At 35.1% G+C, this 16849-nt stretch overlaps 1 protein-coding gene across 3 annotated transcripts in view; it reads right to left on the bottom strand.

Annotated features, from left to right (window-relative positions):
- Positions 1-16849, bottom strand: part of LOC125237845 (mastermind-like protein 2) — a 57363-nt gene that overhangs the window by 26331 nt on the left and 14183 nt on the right. The window lies entirely within an intron of this gene.

The following is a 16849-nucleotide window of genomic DNA, read 5'->3' as shown; positions in this document are numbered from 1 at the left end:
TTTTAAATGGTTTAAAGATATATCGTACATGGAACTTAATCTTAATACACTAGTCAGCACGCCTTTTTAATGATAAATAAGCTCGTTGATATCTTTTGTTCTATAGCGGGGGCGCTTGCAAGCGACAGGATTGAGATGAAAATAGGCCTTTGCGTCAAAATAAAGGAAAAAGTGTGTACTTATATTTCACGAAAGTTACACTAGAAAACTATTAAAAACTAAGTGCAAGGTCGTAGAAAAAATATTGTATGCAACGGTGTATAACTAAGTAAAAAAATACTCGTGGCGTCTTTATTAACAATTTTTGGCTTCGCCTCGAATTGTTATTCACGCCACTCGCCTTTTTTGACCTCTTTTAACTACCAGCTGCATACAAGGACATACCGTCGCACCAATCATGTGCTAGCTCTGCAAGCTTCGTTGCCTAAACAAGTCCCTGAGCTAAAAAACTTCCTATTGTATCCAAATTGTACAAAATACAATCGAATAAGTACAATTAAATAAATGTGACATAAACTTCTGAATTATGATCTGGGTTACCTAGTTAAACAAGATGTATAATTATAGTTATCATCATCCGACAAGCGATTATGATCAAAAATAAGCATGTCCGAATATGATATAACGTAACAATAGCTGTGAAAGGTCGACCTGTCGTCCTGTATGGAAGTGAGTGCTGGGCCACCAAGACGAATGATGAGAGAAGACTGCATGTGAATGAAATGAGAATGTTGCGATGGATGTGTGGTGTGACAAGACTGGATAGGATTCGGAATGAGTATATAAGAGGAAGCCTGAAAGTAGCGCAAGTGACAGAGAAATTGAGAGGAAGTAGATTAGCATGGTATGGGCATGTAATGCGGAGGGATGACAGCAATGTTATAAAACGAGTGGTAAATATGAAAGTGGATGGATACAATGGTAGTGGAAGGCCTAAGAAAAGATGGATGGAATGTGTGAACAACGATATGAGAGTGAAAGGTATTAGTATGGAAATGACGGCTGATAGAGAGAAATGGAGGAAGATGATCTGCTGCGCCGACCCCAAATAATGGGAAAAGGGCAAGGGAATGATGATGATGATGATGAATAGCTGTGAAAGGTCAAAAGTTCTTTTTTTGGGCTATGAGAACTAAATGGTCATGGGTTATAAGGTTGTTGGCTAAAGTAGAACAATTGAAGATATATTACCTATTATGTGCCAAAGACAATTGTTATAGAGTTACACCATGGTCAAATAAACTAATTAAGGTGTATTTACCAGACATCGTCACTTTTCAAGCAATTTTGGTGCAACATTGTCGCGTTATAGTATTTTATTATGCAACAGGCGTTTAAACTAGTTTAAAGGAGGTCGAAAAAGATGAGTGGCGTGGGTAACAATTTGAGGCGAAGCCGAAAATTGTTATTAAGACGCCACGGGTATATTTTGACTCAGTTAAACACCGTTGGATACAATACTTTTTCTACGACCATGCACTTAGTTTTTAATAGTTTTCTTGAATAACTTTCGTGAAATTCACAATGTTTCCTGTATTTTGACGCAAAGGTTTGCACTGTCAGCTCAGCTGCCCAAAGCCTCCCCGCGCACGCGCTCAGTATCGTTATAACAATGCGTTGCCATGGTTACAGAGTCAAACAATGCGTTTTAAGTTTTTTCGATTTCGCGGAAAGCCGGCGAACGCTGGCTTTGGGGAATAGACTTTTATGTAGGGTTTTAAAGATCTATGCAGGATCCTAAATGACGAATAACATTACCTAAAATTTTTAATTTTGAGCGATAGACATTTTATTAATAATATTACCTCTATAAATATTACACGTTCATCAATAAAAATTATTTAACAGCTATTAAATTAAGATTAATACACTAACTATATTCTGTCAAACAAGTCTGTCAGTAAATAAGAACTAAGAAAACTATAGGTATCCTTTTCTCTAGCACCCTAAAGAAAAGGATGCATATAGTTTTCTTTGTTCTTATTTACTGACAAACTTGGTTGACAGAGTATATTCACAAATTTATTTAGATATTTCCGGTAAAGGGGTAGGCAGAGCACGTGAAACTACTCAAGCTTCAGTGCCACTCTTGGCAAATAAGGGGCTGAAAGAAAACTAAACTGTGACATTGCTGTGACAGGTTGCCAGCCTCTCGCCTACCTCACAATTTAACCCTTATCCCATAGTCGACTTCTACGACACACACGGGAAGAAAGTGGGTGGTGAATTCCTTAACCTGTCACCACACGGGCAATCCATATGTATTTAGATATTAAGTACCTACATACTTCCAACCCTCTTTAAGACAATAGTTTGCATATCCGAGAGCGATGCACTTTATATGCATTAGCTTGCATAATCACAGATCCTTATTCCCAATAGACCACCCAAGTACCAAGTTGCGAAGTCACAAACAACTCGAAATCAGTCCAATCGGAAATTAGGTTAGACAACCACTCATTTAAAATGCTCTTGCGCATGCAATTGTGGGTTTATTGGCATAGTTACACGACTAGTATACACCGTGTCTATTTTTATTTTCGTTAAATTCGAAGCTCATTAACAGAAGCTTCTTGTTATATTCGATTTTTATTAAAATGGAGAATTTTTTTATGGTTTTTATAAGTAAATAATGAATTAATAGGTGTGTAAGAAACTTCAAAAATAACATAATAGTTAAGTTAGCGTCATTGTCTGATGACAAATATCAAAATACATAATAATGTATATGTATTAGGATGTAATAAACGTACAACTTGTTCAGGCATAATTCTATTTTTACAATCAACTCAAAAAGATTAAGACACTATAGTGTCTATTAGAGAAATTAATTGTAATTTAACTTAAAGAGGGAAGCTTCGAGTCAAAAGCTTCTTAAAATTACCAGAAAATATAAAAACAGGGTGTATACCTGATCAGCAATAACATATTTACGAATCTGTGGGTCAAATATAGACCATAATGACTCCGCACAACAAACAAATGTACACATCTTCCATATCGTAATAACTCAAAACATAACAGGCGGTGACATAATGTTTGCGTGCACAATGTGATATATTATGTTATGGTTACTCTTCCTTATGATCCAATGTGCTGACAAGAGATGGCCACTTTATCTCATTGCTGCAATGTTGAGGTACAAATGGTCGCATAAGTATGTCAACGTACAGAACATCAAAATTAGTGAATCAAATAACGCTTCATATCATATGTGACCATCCCTTAACAGTTTAACAAAAAGAGATGTGTGTCTTACACGTAGAAAAGGGCATTTTCGCGAGAGAAGATGCGAAAACTTTTTTCTAAAATAAGTACAGTCAGCTGCAGAGAAAAGTACACCCCCCTGCGTACAAATTTGTATGCGAGGGGGTCTACTTTTCTCAAACGTTGGGGAACAAATGTTGGTCACTTTAGGAAGTATTTAATCAGCAATTCCCGTTTAGTTTGTACATTTGGATCACGTCTCCGATTCGGATAAAAATTGGTAGGCTGATAGAGTCCATGATGCTGAGCAAGATCCACTAGGTTTCCCAAAATGTCCTAGGTTGATTGTATGAAACTTTCCTTTTTTGTTACCGAAAATGTATAGAAATCTGGTAACAAAAAAGGAAGGTTTCATACAAACTACATAGGACATTTTGGGAAACCTAGTGGATCTTGCTCAGCATCATGGACTCTATCAGCGTACCAATTTTTATCCAAATCGGAGACGTGATCCAAATGTACAAACTAAACGGGAATTGCTCTAATAGTCTACAGTTTAATTTTTTGCCTTTGTTATACTAATAGGGCCCACTCGTTATAATGCAAGTCTCCATGTAGGAGTTTGTTAGAGAATAGTAGGCACCAAAGAGCCAATTCATAATATTTTCGTAATGTTCCTTCTGGACTAGGTCGATGAAACCTTTGTATGATGTAGAGTATAAATTGGTTCATATTTAAAAAAAATATGGTGTTTGTACCAAGAGCCGAACTGGCTATACAGGATGATTAAAAATTTTGTTCAATTATTTTTTTATGAATTTTAATGGTTAGAAGGGTTATATTTTTTTTTACATATAGATTTTAGTGCCATTAATGTTTTTACAAAATTTTGAACTCGTAACTTTTATAGTTTCGGAGAAAATAAATAAAACAGTTTTGGGGTTAATTGGGTGTTTTTCACCCCCAGGGGGTAAGAAGGGGATGAAACTTTGTGCAGGGTATTACCTCTTCAAAAGGCATCATTTGATTATAGATTCAACCCAAAAACGGTGGGGGCAATTTTTCTTAGCATATCCTGCTATATCCTTTAACTTCGTTACCATTTTTCAAAACCCTTGTACAGCGCACTGATTTAAACTTTCACGATTATTACACATAATTATCCACATGGAATCCTGTCATTAATAAGTGTAAGCGGAAAATAATATCGACAGTCGTTAAATCGAATATCGTCAGTGTTGTATGTCGACAGAGTAACATCCCTAGTGCGCAAACAGTTCAAGTTGATAATCAAAACCAAGTGCGGGTAGTTCGAAAAACTCGCGCGGCTGTCAGAAGGTGTTGATGTCATTTCAAGCCAGTCTTCTCCGAGACCACGGGGACAACGCCGTCCTTGAAACGTTGGAGGTCAGTTTAATATGTAGTTATACGCGATTAAGTCCCGATTTTAAAAATAACCTTGTACAGCGGTTACAAAGTGGAAAGTATACAAAATAATAGAAAATGAGACCGTTTTTTGGCCTAGATCGAAAGCGCTCATCATTTAAAAGGGTTTTTAATTTATATTTTTGGTTAGCTAAGTAAGTACATAGGTACCTACTAAACACTATGTTCTATCTAGTAATGTGTGCGTATGACAATAACAATGAAACATTAATGTCACCATATGGAAAGTAATTCTACGCACGATGTGTACAAAATGTCAGACGTAAAAGCTGAAAGTGTTAACGCGCACGAAATGCCATCGGGTAAGTACCAGTGCTCGTCACGCTACCCAATAGATTACACCTTTATTAACAACGACTTAAGATTGATAATGCATCTACTGGTACACTGTCGAACACTGGTTTTACCTTACTGTATAGAGACATCAAAAGTATCATTACAGTAAGACGCATATTATACTTATATTAATAGCCTTAGGCCTTTAATAGTACAGTCAAGTGTAAAAATATGGGTGCGTACAACTTATCAAAAATATGTCCCATAGCACTTTATGTCGGCGGAATAAGGTCTCGGTACATATTTTTGAGCGGATAAAATCGATACGTATTTTTTCACTTGACTGTACCTAAATTAACGTTAAGAGCCCAACACGTCAAAATTGCAAAGACATAGACCTAGTAAAGATTGTTGATTACTTATTCACTACTTACTATTACCAAAGACATATTATAACTCCGTATAGACGGATAAAGTCTAAGAAAAAAACGTACCTCAAAGCCCTAAAGAAAAAGGTACGGTGGCCTAGATGGCGTTACACCTTTGGGAAACGCTCGGCTAGATGGCGCTAATATTAATATTTGACATTTTAACACATCAAGCTAAGAATATGGGCCAAATTGTCAAAACTGAGGTTCAAAAGTTTTAAGCCTGTGTCGAGAGATGGCAGTCTATGCACTGTGATTACACATTTTACTTCGACAGTAACTCTCTAGGATACTCGATCCTCTTTGCTATTACTGTTGATTACTTATTACTTAACGTACACCCAAAATAATACAATTTTTTTTCTCGGGAATCGCATTATTCAGATAACTATAATGGAAACGGAATTATAGGCAACGGAATGTCAATAAAGTCCGTATTTTTTTTTAACTATAGCCATTATTACAAACGTATCCCTCACTTTGTCTCGAAAATAAATAATCTAACTGACTTTAATTAAGGATTATTTATATAGGATTTGCCCGCGGCTTCGCTCGCTTTAGAAAGAGACAAAAAGTAGCCTATGTCACTATCTATCCCTTCAACTTAATAGCTAATGCATATATATTAACTAATTGTTCTTGGATCAATTATTGGCTGGTAGCTAAGAAAATCATCCTGTATCCGCCACTCGCCCCACTCAGTGCCTACGCAAACTCGTCCGATCTATTCTAATTAACGTCTACTTAACTAACGCGATACGCTTACGGAAAACCTTAGCCGCTTAAGTCCTTCTGGACGCGCACGATGTAGTGAGATAAGGAATGCAATGCACGGTCGGTTGTGTATCTACTTGAGTGGGTGCTATTTCATTTTTACCCGCTAATTTTGTAGTGTAAGTTATTGCTTTGTAATTTTAATTTATCCTATGTATCACAATAAATTAAATGTAAAATGTATCCACGAATCGAGTGTCAACACAAACCTGATAGGGTTTCATGGCACTCTGGTGTATGAACAAATGTAAGATTTTTAATATAGAATAAAAAAAAAAAAAAAAAAAAAAAAAAAACTATCTCCACTTAAAAAATCACGTCAATACGTCGCTCCGTTTTGTCATGAAAGACGGACAAACAAACAGACACACACACTTTCCCATTTATAATATTAGTATGAATAGTATGAATTTACATACTTCATATTAAGAATCGAGGCTGAGGCGTAGGGTTAGAGCCGGCGTAGTTTTATTTGAAGTTCATATGCGCATTGTAATATATATGCCTACTTGAAAAATAAATATTTCATTTTCATTTTCATTTCATTCATTTTCAATCTTAGGTACCTCGATTTTTTAGCGCCACCTCTTAAATACTATCTATAACTACTCTGATGATGTCTACAAATTTACTTTTCTCAAACATGCAATGAAATATTGTTTTTACGTTCCTTAAAATGGGCTGGGAAGTATCGCTTTTTGGGCGCAACAACTCGAGAGGACTGTAAAGGGATTTCATATTATTTTTTAGGCCTAGGCCTGCAAAGTAACTTTTTTTTATAAAATATTGTCCTTTAGAGCATTTTTTTTTTATTTCATTGTATGTTTGAGAAAAGCACTATACATGCCTCGGCGTGAAAACGGATTCCCGGCCTCGTATCCCTATCCGGCCTCGCTCGCACGCTCGCTCGACCGTATATACCCACTTGGCCGGAAATCCTCATTTTCCCGGCCTCTGATGTAATGTACTATTTCAAAATGAGTATTGACGTGATATCATGATTTTAAAATAAAGAAATATGTCATTTGTTCTTATAAAACATAAAAACACGCAAATATATTTGGGGAAAATATGATTTTGGCTATTTCCAGGCTGCGAACAGCGCCATCTACTTTTAAGCCTATAAGGCCCATACATTTCAGGGGTACGCTTTTTTGTATGGGCTTTGTCAGTCCCGTATTAAATCGTTTTCGTTTTAATAAAAGAATATCCTATCACGGTATAGAACTGACACTCAACAGCCTGGCCTTTACAATATCTTATGTATATGCCTTATAATATTTCATTATGACAAGCTGTTATAGTTGTCAGTCAATATGCGTTTTGTTAGTACACCGTCACTGACAATGCGTTCCGTTTTGATCGATATTTCGAAAAATAAATAAAAAATGTTTCTTACCTTAGATTCATAGATTATAGTCTTCTTTTCAAAAAAGGGAAGATATTAGATATAGCAACACTGAATTGCTCTCTTGTCTTTGGATGCCGACTCGCTATGTAATCGGTCCGTGCTCTCTGTATTTTATATTTAATAAATACTTTATAAAAGACCATGTCTGATCATTAACAATATAACAGGTATAACGATATTCATAAAAAAAAAAACTTTAATATCACAATGCCTCACTTGCTCAATCAGAATGGTCATTAATAATTGTACCCATTGGACCACAGTTCTGAGTTGCTTCACCTCATCACAATAATATAAATCGACTGCAAGACATTTAGGAAACTGTTGGTAAAACCTTGAACCTTGACACGTGATTTTGACATTTTTTTTACGATACAATGAGAATGTTGCGATGGATGTACATACATACATACAATCACGCCTGTATCCCATAAAGGAGTAGGCAGAACACATGAAACTACTAAAGCTTCAGTACCACTCTTGGCATATAAGGGGTTGAAAAAAAACGAAACTGTGACATTGCAGTGACAGGTTGCCAGCCTCTCGCCTACGCCACAATTTAAACCATATCCCATAGTCGCCTTCTACGACACCCACGGGAAGAAAGGGGGCGGTGAAATTCTTAACCCGTCACCACACAGGCCGTGTGGATGCGATGGATGTGTGGTGTGATAAGACGGGATAGAATTCGGAATGAGTATGCAAGGGGAAGCCTGGGAGTAGCGCTAGTGACAGAGAAGGTGAGAGGAAGCAGATTAGCATGGTATGGGCATGTAATGCGGAGGGATGAAAGCAATGTTATAAAACGAGTGATAAAGATGAAGGTGGGTGGTTACAAGGGTAGTGGAAGGCCTAAGAAAAGATGGATGGAATGTGCGAACAATGATATGAGAGTGAAAGGTGGAAATGACGGCTGATAGGGAGGAATGGAGGAAAATCTGCTGCGCCGACCCCAAATAATGGAAACAGGGTAAGAGAATGATGATGACTAAAATACCTCTCGGGATAAAAATTAAAGACCGAAAATATAATACCATATTAAAGTACCTACAGTCACCGGAAGGCTGCATAAAATTTTGACACAGTTTTGGCCTTTTACACTGAGAGAAAATACTGTAACCAGTTTTCATGTTCGTTCAACAAGTTTTTTGGTTAAAATAGCGCCTACGTGCTCTTTGGTTCAAACAACAAGCTACTTGTCATTTGAATCGGCAATATATTTGAATCAACAAGTCGATTTTATAAAAACAACCTGACACATATTGTTTTAAACATACGTTTGGCTGATTCAAACGGACAAACCGCAACAAGTCGAACTTGTTAAATTCACAATGAAAATTTCTCTCAGTGTAGGCTTAAAACTAGATGGCGCTGTTTCGGAGCCTGGAAGTGACCAAAATCATATTTTCCTCAAATATTTTTGCGTGTTTTTATTTTTTATAAGAACAAATGACATGTTTCTTTATTTTACATACATACATATACATACTACACAATCACGCCTGTACCTATCTCTTAAAGGGGTAGGCAGAGCATATGAAACTGCTAAAGTTTCAGTATCTTAATATCCTGATATCACGTCAATTCAATACACATTTTGAAAAAAATAATTTTGTAGGCATCATCAGTGTAGTTATGATAGTATTTAATAGATGGCGCTAAAAAACCGAGGTACGATTCTTAGTATGAAGATTGTAAATCCTATATAAATTATTCTTGGTCGAAAGTGTTTTATAATGTGTCACGTTTGACCCAATATCTTGGCCTTCAGAACAAACAAATGAAGTAAACATTAGGTTACTTCGTATATCATTACCTCAAATCATCATGATCATTATGCAATTTGTATGTACATTATCATCCTACGACAGATCATCATAAATTCATCTCGCACATACCATCCGATAAAAAAACTTAACACAATCGTGTAAGGTTTGAGGTCTGGGTTTGAGTTGTTATGGATCGGATTGAAAGAATGAAATTCGAAAATTGCGGAAAGCTCCATATAACCCCCCCCCCCCCTCCTTTAGGGAAGTGGCGGGTTAGAAAGAGACAAAAATTAGCTTATGTCACGCTTCATCCTTTCAAGTATCTCCACTTAAAAAATCACGACAATCCGTCGCTCCGTTTTGCCGTGAAAGACAAACAAACAGACACACACACTTCCCCATTTATAATATTAGTATGGATATGGAAGTATGAATGATAATCGTAAATTAAGTTTCGTAACAATGCGTATTTTGTTATTGTTATGATTATTAAATAACCAATCTGCATTCTCTGGGAAGGTCATTCGTAATTTACAATGGGTTATGGTAAGTCAATATGCGGAAACTAGCTAATAACGAAAAATTAATTATGCAGACGACCTGTCTGGCTCAGTCGGTAGTGACCCTGCCTGCTAAGCCGCGGTCCTGGGATCGAATCCCGGTAAAGGCATTTATTTGTGTGATGAGCATAGATATTTTGTTCTTGGGTCATGGATGTTTTCTAAAGTATATAAGTATGTATTAATCTATATAAGTATTTATATCGTCGCCTAGCACCCATAGTACAAGCTTTGCTTAGTTTGGGGCTAGGTTGATATGTGTAAAGGGGTCCCCAATATTTATTTATTTATAATATGTATTTCTTTTCTTATGATATAGCAGCCGCCCGGAGTCATCGCCACCTATGGAAAGCAAGCAAGACTTTTAGATTACCATGTGCATGTAGATTTGTCGATTTTAATCCACAAATAAAATGATAACTATATGAATCGGAGGTTTAGAATTTTAGATGCGTTTTCTGTAAACAGATAGTTCCTACTCACAATTAAAATACTCATTTACATATCGCTACTGCCGACCTAGCCGAAGTGAAAATCATTGACGCTAAGGGCCTAACGAAATGCATCAGCCTGGCTCTGTTACGCCAATATGGCAGAGCGACAGAGATAGTTAGGTACGATAACGATACCCAACAAACAAAACATCCTTATAAAATCAATCTATAAGGGCTAAACACTCATAGTAGTTTTAAAATAGCATTCATTATGCCAGAGTTCCTTATAGCGGCTCATTATAAGATAATTTGGCCTAATAGTACATTTACTCTTATAATTTGGCCATGTACACGTTAATAAGTCAAATTTATATGACTGCAATAAGGGTTTTAAAATATTTACTCTTATAGTAGCTCATTATAAGAGGATTTGGCCTATAGTACATTTACTCTTATAACTTGGCCATGTACACGTTAATAAGTCCAACTTATATGACTGCAATAAGGGTTTAAAAATATTTACTCTTATAGTAGCTCATTATAAGAGGATTTGGCCAATAGTACATTTACTCTTATAACTTGGCCATGTACACGTTAATAAGTCCAATTTATATGACTGCAATAAGGGTTTAAAAATATGTATTCTTATAGAAGCCATTTAAAATGCCTTTTCGCTGTATAATATTCAAAGCACTATAAAAGCTTTTGTTATGGCCAATTATTCTTATAAAAGTAATGCATAAGATAACTATGATGCTTTATGCCTCATAGGAGCATATTATAAAACGTCTATCCAGCAAACAAATTATAGCATTTTATAAAGTGTTTAAAAGAATTAAAGCAATACATTTTCTCTTATACAATAATTATAAAGGCATTATTCTTGAAAGTGTCGTATTAAAAGTTTTTATAAAACTTGATTCGTCATTTTGAAAATCCAGCGAATGTGAACAATCTGATCCCAACTTATCGATTAGTGGTTCCGTAGAGGATGCCATTATGGAATAATTATAAGAATATGCAGGCAAGCAGCAGTGACAGTAATACAGGTATATCGTTAAATGATGAATTGAGTTTGGATTTAGCTTAATAATTATATTTTTTGTTCTTATTTAAGGTGTCTGTAGCTCTGCGGTGAAAAATGTTAAGGTATATACAGCGGGGCCGCGGGGCAGATCTCGACTGGAGGGCAAATGTAACTGGTACATTGTTTCCATGTTTTACAATGTTTACATTATTAAATAGAGTGTCCACCGGTTATACCAGACTAGCATGCACTCGGAGGTGGCCAATTATACATAACTGAGCGTATAAGAGACTATTACCAAGGCACTCAGTTTTTTTATCCATCAGTACCTACTAATATTAATTATTAACACTTTCGAAACCGGGCTCTACGCGGCGCTACGACATTTTCGCTACATACGGGGAAACCCATGTAATCGGCTACGCTTCTACGAGCGGTGTACCCGACAGTCGGGTTCTTGGTAGCGAAAGTGTTAAGATTAACTTTATTAGAATAAGTTCCAAAAGTGTATTCCTTACTTTATGGACTGAAATAAAAAAAAATCTTTTATTGCGGATTATCATTGTGAATGTTGGACGATCTGAATAAGTGAAAACAATGTTCGGCTATTTTAAGAAGAAACCGATTTTATATGTAGTCCTTTTGGGACTAAGACAGATTAAAATTGAGGACAAATAAAAGACAAACTCACTGTTTTTAAGATATTTATTTATGTGCAACGAAACCAAACCGATACAAGTAACTTTATAAGATTAATATTTTCAGTTCTATTGCTCACGATGTTGCTGTTTCAATGAGTCTACATACTTCAAAATATTAATATATTCTTCAGAGCGCCTACACGGTGGTAGAAATTGTAATTAACCTATCAGTATATTTCCAAAATAATAAGTAGTTTCCTTTATCGAGGTCTTCATCAAATTCACAAAAGATATATTGATTTTCGTTTTCTTTTTTTGAATTATCAGCACCATCTTTGCTTGGTGTGATTTTCTTACAACCTAAACTATTTCCTGCGTCCGTCCTCTTCCATTTTGCATGTTTTTTGATCCACCACTCCGGGCTTATTTTTGGGTGTAAGTAATTGTGACTGATTTTCTCCATCAGAATATGTGCCGTTTTGTAGTTCATCTGTAATAAAAAAAAAAATATTTGAAGTCTTAGGCTAGGCTGTTTATAGTTATCGACACAAAGTCCATTGTGATGGCGGTACTGAAATAGTCTGTGGTTTTCAATAGCACTTACTTACTAAGAGGAGGAGAAGAGTTGTCATCTTCACGTCACTAAAAACGGCTGACTATGTATCTCATCCACAGATTCTGTAACAATAACCATAATAATAAATATCAAATAGAGTATTTGACTCAGCATTTACAATAAATCAATAGGAAGTAATAAAATAAGGCACCAGAAGATTAAATATTCCGAGGCACAAGTTTGTTTTAAATTGAAAATTCTAGGTATAACTTCCTAATGAAATATTGAAAATATCAGTATTACCTGACATGCTGCGGACTACACGGTTTTATTTTGTTCTATGCCGGTTAATCGAACCAAACCTTTATCAAAGCGTTCCCCAAAATACCGGTTTAAAAAGAACGGTCTTTCGAACAAAAATGCAATTTCAAAGTTTTACGCCAAGTACATGATAACTAGACAGCGGATTTCAGGTAGCGATTTAAATATTAATATGGATATGACTAGTGCAATTTTTTAAATACATGTCATGTGGTTTATAATCTATTATTATTACCTACATCGCACACCACAAACTTCACTGAATAATTAGATTAAATTAATGTTATTTTTTCAACAAACTACATTTTTAAAAAAGTATTTTATTCTAAATAATGGACTTTCAATTTAAATATATATAAGAAGCGAATTATTTTCATTTTTATATTCTTTGAGCCATAATAGAAGTTTTTACTGTGCAATGCGCAGAAGAAATATTAAAGAAATAAGTATAAATAAATATTTTTTTTATTTTTATTTATTATCATTATAATTTTTGCCCAATATTCACAAAAGCATCCAAAAAGGGTTTTATGTTCCCATACATTTTTTCGTGTGTAGAAAAAATAATAAATATTGTATGCGAGTCATATTCATATTAATATTTAAATCGCTACCTGAAATCTGCTCTCTAACGATAACGTTATGAATTTTTAACTGGTATCCGTTACAAATATTTAACTAGATGGTAAGGTTCGGGATTTCACTAATTGTGAGAAGGAACCCTAAAGATATATAAAATGGCGAATCTTAAGTAACACCGGTGGCTATTATAAAGTGTTTACTCTTATAGAGTATTTGTAAATGATGTGCTTACTGCTTTTACTCTTATAACAGCCTTGCTTAAGACATGTCAAAATTAATTAACCGCATTTTTAGTACAAAACCGTTGAAATACAAGGGCGCATTAATAATACAACACATTTTATATCACATTTCACCATGAAATTGGATTCCCACACAGTTTTCATAATAAATAAGCAAATAATTGTAATATGTAAAAGTTAACTTACCGTTTACTAACTTGCAAAATGGATGACTTGATGATGTTGTACACATAAATCACTACGAAAAGCACAATAAACTTTTAAAACAGCATCCTGTTTCGCCGTTATGAGTTTTACTCCCTTATATCTGATGATCACAAAACGTGTACAAGAGCTATTGCCCTTATTAAAGCTTTGAATATGATTCTTACAAGTATAATTGCCTTTATTAAAGCTTTAAATATGATTCTTATTAGTACATTAGCCTTTTAAAAGCACTTTTCTTGCCATTATAAGGTTAACTTTCTTATTGCATGCCATAATAAAGCACGTACAAGATAAGAAAGCTAATAATATAGCAACTACAAGGGGGATATAAGGTTTTTGGCCTTATAAGGTGTGCCCAAATGCCCTCTTGTAAAGGGTTTACAAGGTTATTATAAGAGTACTATTTTTGGCATTATAAGCCACTATAAGACTAATTTTTGTTAGTTGGGTATTATCGAGAATTTGTGCATTTACATAGATACGTATAAGTATGAATTTTCTGAGATGAATTTTTGGCTTTTGCCGTAATCTGTTAAACAAAAGCCTTTGTTTCTATTATTCACAGCGGCTAGCTCCCGTTTCCACAGCACGTGCTACAGTCTCAGTGTAGTTAAAAAGCAACTATCATGATAACAATAAGGTTCAAATTTATTAAACAGTTTACAGTATGCAGGTAACTTTTTTTGAAGATGACAAGACGTGTTATCTCCGAAAGGGCTTTTTATGGATTTGAACCTTATTGTTATCATGATAGTTGCTTTTTAACTACACTGAGACTTTAGCACGTGCTGTGGAAACGGGAGCTAGCCGCTGTGAATAATAGAAACAAAGGGTTTTGTTTAACAGATTACAGCAAAACCCAAAAATTCATCTCAGAAAATTCATACTATATCCTGGTGCGAGTTATAGACACAGAGCTAGACTAAAAACAACCTACCAGCGCTTCCTTCCGAGTAAGTCCAGGTGAAATCGAAAGTGGGGTCGGGTTGAGAGGTCAGCGAAAGCAAACCTGGAGCCGCAGTGCTGATCCGTGATGCACTATGCAATTTATAATGCTTTAATGCGAAGGACGTGTTTTTCCGTCTAGTCGCGTGGTAGAAACGGGTTAAATGAGTCGTTTTACGATTTGATGGAAATACTTCCGAGTTATAAAGCAAGGTAACGATCTGGTGCCATACCTACTATTTCTTATTGGTAGTCCGTTCATCCGTCTGTAAAAAATATTCTTTCATATGGGTGGGTATTTAGAAAGCAAGTTCTATACTTTTATATGCCTTTGTTGTGATATATCAAAACTGATCTTCAAACCTTTGAGAAAAGATTTGAAATGTCGACATTGCATTTACAACTTTTTCCCCTCACTAGCTCGGAAACACGTGTTTTGTCCTTTAATACCAGCGGGTAAAAACGCATTTTATCCACTAGTGGGTAAAGTAATTTGACCTTGAATAAAGTCAAATTAACTGCTTTAAAATTGATAAAAGTAGGTGAATTTAGTAATAAAGATGATTTACCGGGGCCCCTTTATTTCCCATAAACTTTTTGGTCAGAATTTCGTTAGTCATAAGTTGTTATTCATATATTTTGTGGTCATAAACATCACTAGTCATAATTTTTGTTACGAATAATGCTTAATGGTACTAACATTAACAACCCATAATATTGGATGCCATAACCTTAAAAGTCATAAAGTCGATGAGTATAAAATTGAAGGGCATAACAATAATTATCCAGAAATATTACTAGGCATATTTTTTGAAGCCCTACTGATTGTTCTGCATACAGTTTTAAGGCATAAACCTCATAAGTCATAATCTTTGTTACGAATAACGTTGAGGGTGAATTTCTCAGCGCAAAAAAAATGCGGCGGAGCTGAAATTGACAGTGTGGACTAATTGATTCATAGTGCTATTTTTTTCCTGAAAACCTAACACATATTATTATCTTAAGCCAAATCGCAAATTGTTATAAAAGCTATTGATATTTATTTAGAATTTTTTTAATGGCGCAATTATAATTTTGGTGGAGTGTCCTGAATCCATTTTGCTTGACTAATTTGTATGGTACATCAATAACATCCATTGATTTAACTCAAACACCACAAATTATTCCTCGTTATTAGTGTACGTATTTCATAATAAAATAATAGTAAGGAATTGTCCATAATTGGATACTTTAAACTAAGCATTAATAGTTGTCCGGGTAAATTTGTAAATTTTGGTGGTAAACATTGAAAATGACTTTATGGTCGAACGAAATGCAACAAGGCTTAGAAACGTGTAGTAGCCTGTTAGTTTAGTTCTGTTCTGGCCCTGAACTATGACGTACGTGTCGTACGTCACTGTATCTGACCAGCAAACACGTAAGTACCTAATTTTGGTGTATTAAGGTAACTGTCCCATATTACGGGAACTTAAGACGTTTCCTACTTTGAGTGAGGATTGTAAAAAAAATGCGAAGTTTGTAGTCGTGTTAATTATTTTATTTTAAGGATAAGTCTTCTACGATGGATTTAAGACACTATTTTCCATCGTAACTTCTAATTTATAGAAATTACCGTTGTTTTACTTAACCCTTAGTTTGCCCATTATTCCGGGATACAATTTTGGTATGGCTTCAATTCCGGGAGTCGTTGTACGTAATTACGGGATACCTTTAAAGTCGACGTTCTTGAAGCATAATGTAAAAAAATGAATTAAAAATACACATACACATATCGTTTTAATAGATGCTTATACAGAGTGTATTTTTTATAATTGGCAATGTTTTGATGGGTTGGGGTGGGATGGGAAACATGATATTTTACGGTATAACGATTGTATGATATAATGACAGGGTGTTACTGTCTGTCTTTCTGTCTGTCTGTCTAAGGCATCGCTTACGAATGGATGAACCGATTTAGATTAGTTTTTTTCGTTTGAAAGCTGAATTAGTCAAGAATATTCTTAGCCATGTTTGATGAAAAACA

The sequence above is a fragment of the Leguminivora glycinivorella genome, chromosome 22 (genome assembly GCF_023078275.1).
Source record: "Leguminivora glycinivorella isolate SPB_JAAS2020 chromosome 22, LegGlyc_1.1, whole genome shotgun sequence".
NCBI classification, from domain to species: domain Eukaryota; kingdom Metazoa; phylum Arthropoda; class Insecta; order Lepidoptera; family Tortricidae; genus Leguminivora; species Leguminivora glycinivorella.
Note: the sequence above shows the minus strand (reverse complement) of the source record. Positions and strands in the feature narration are given on the sequence as shown.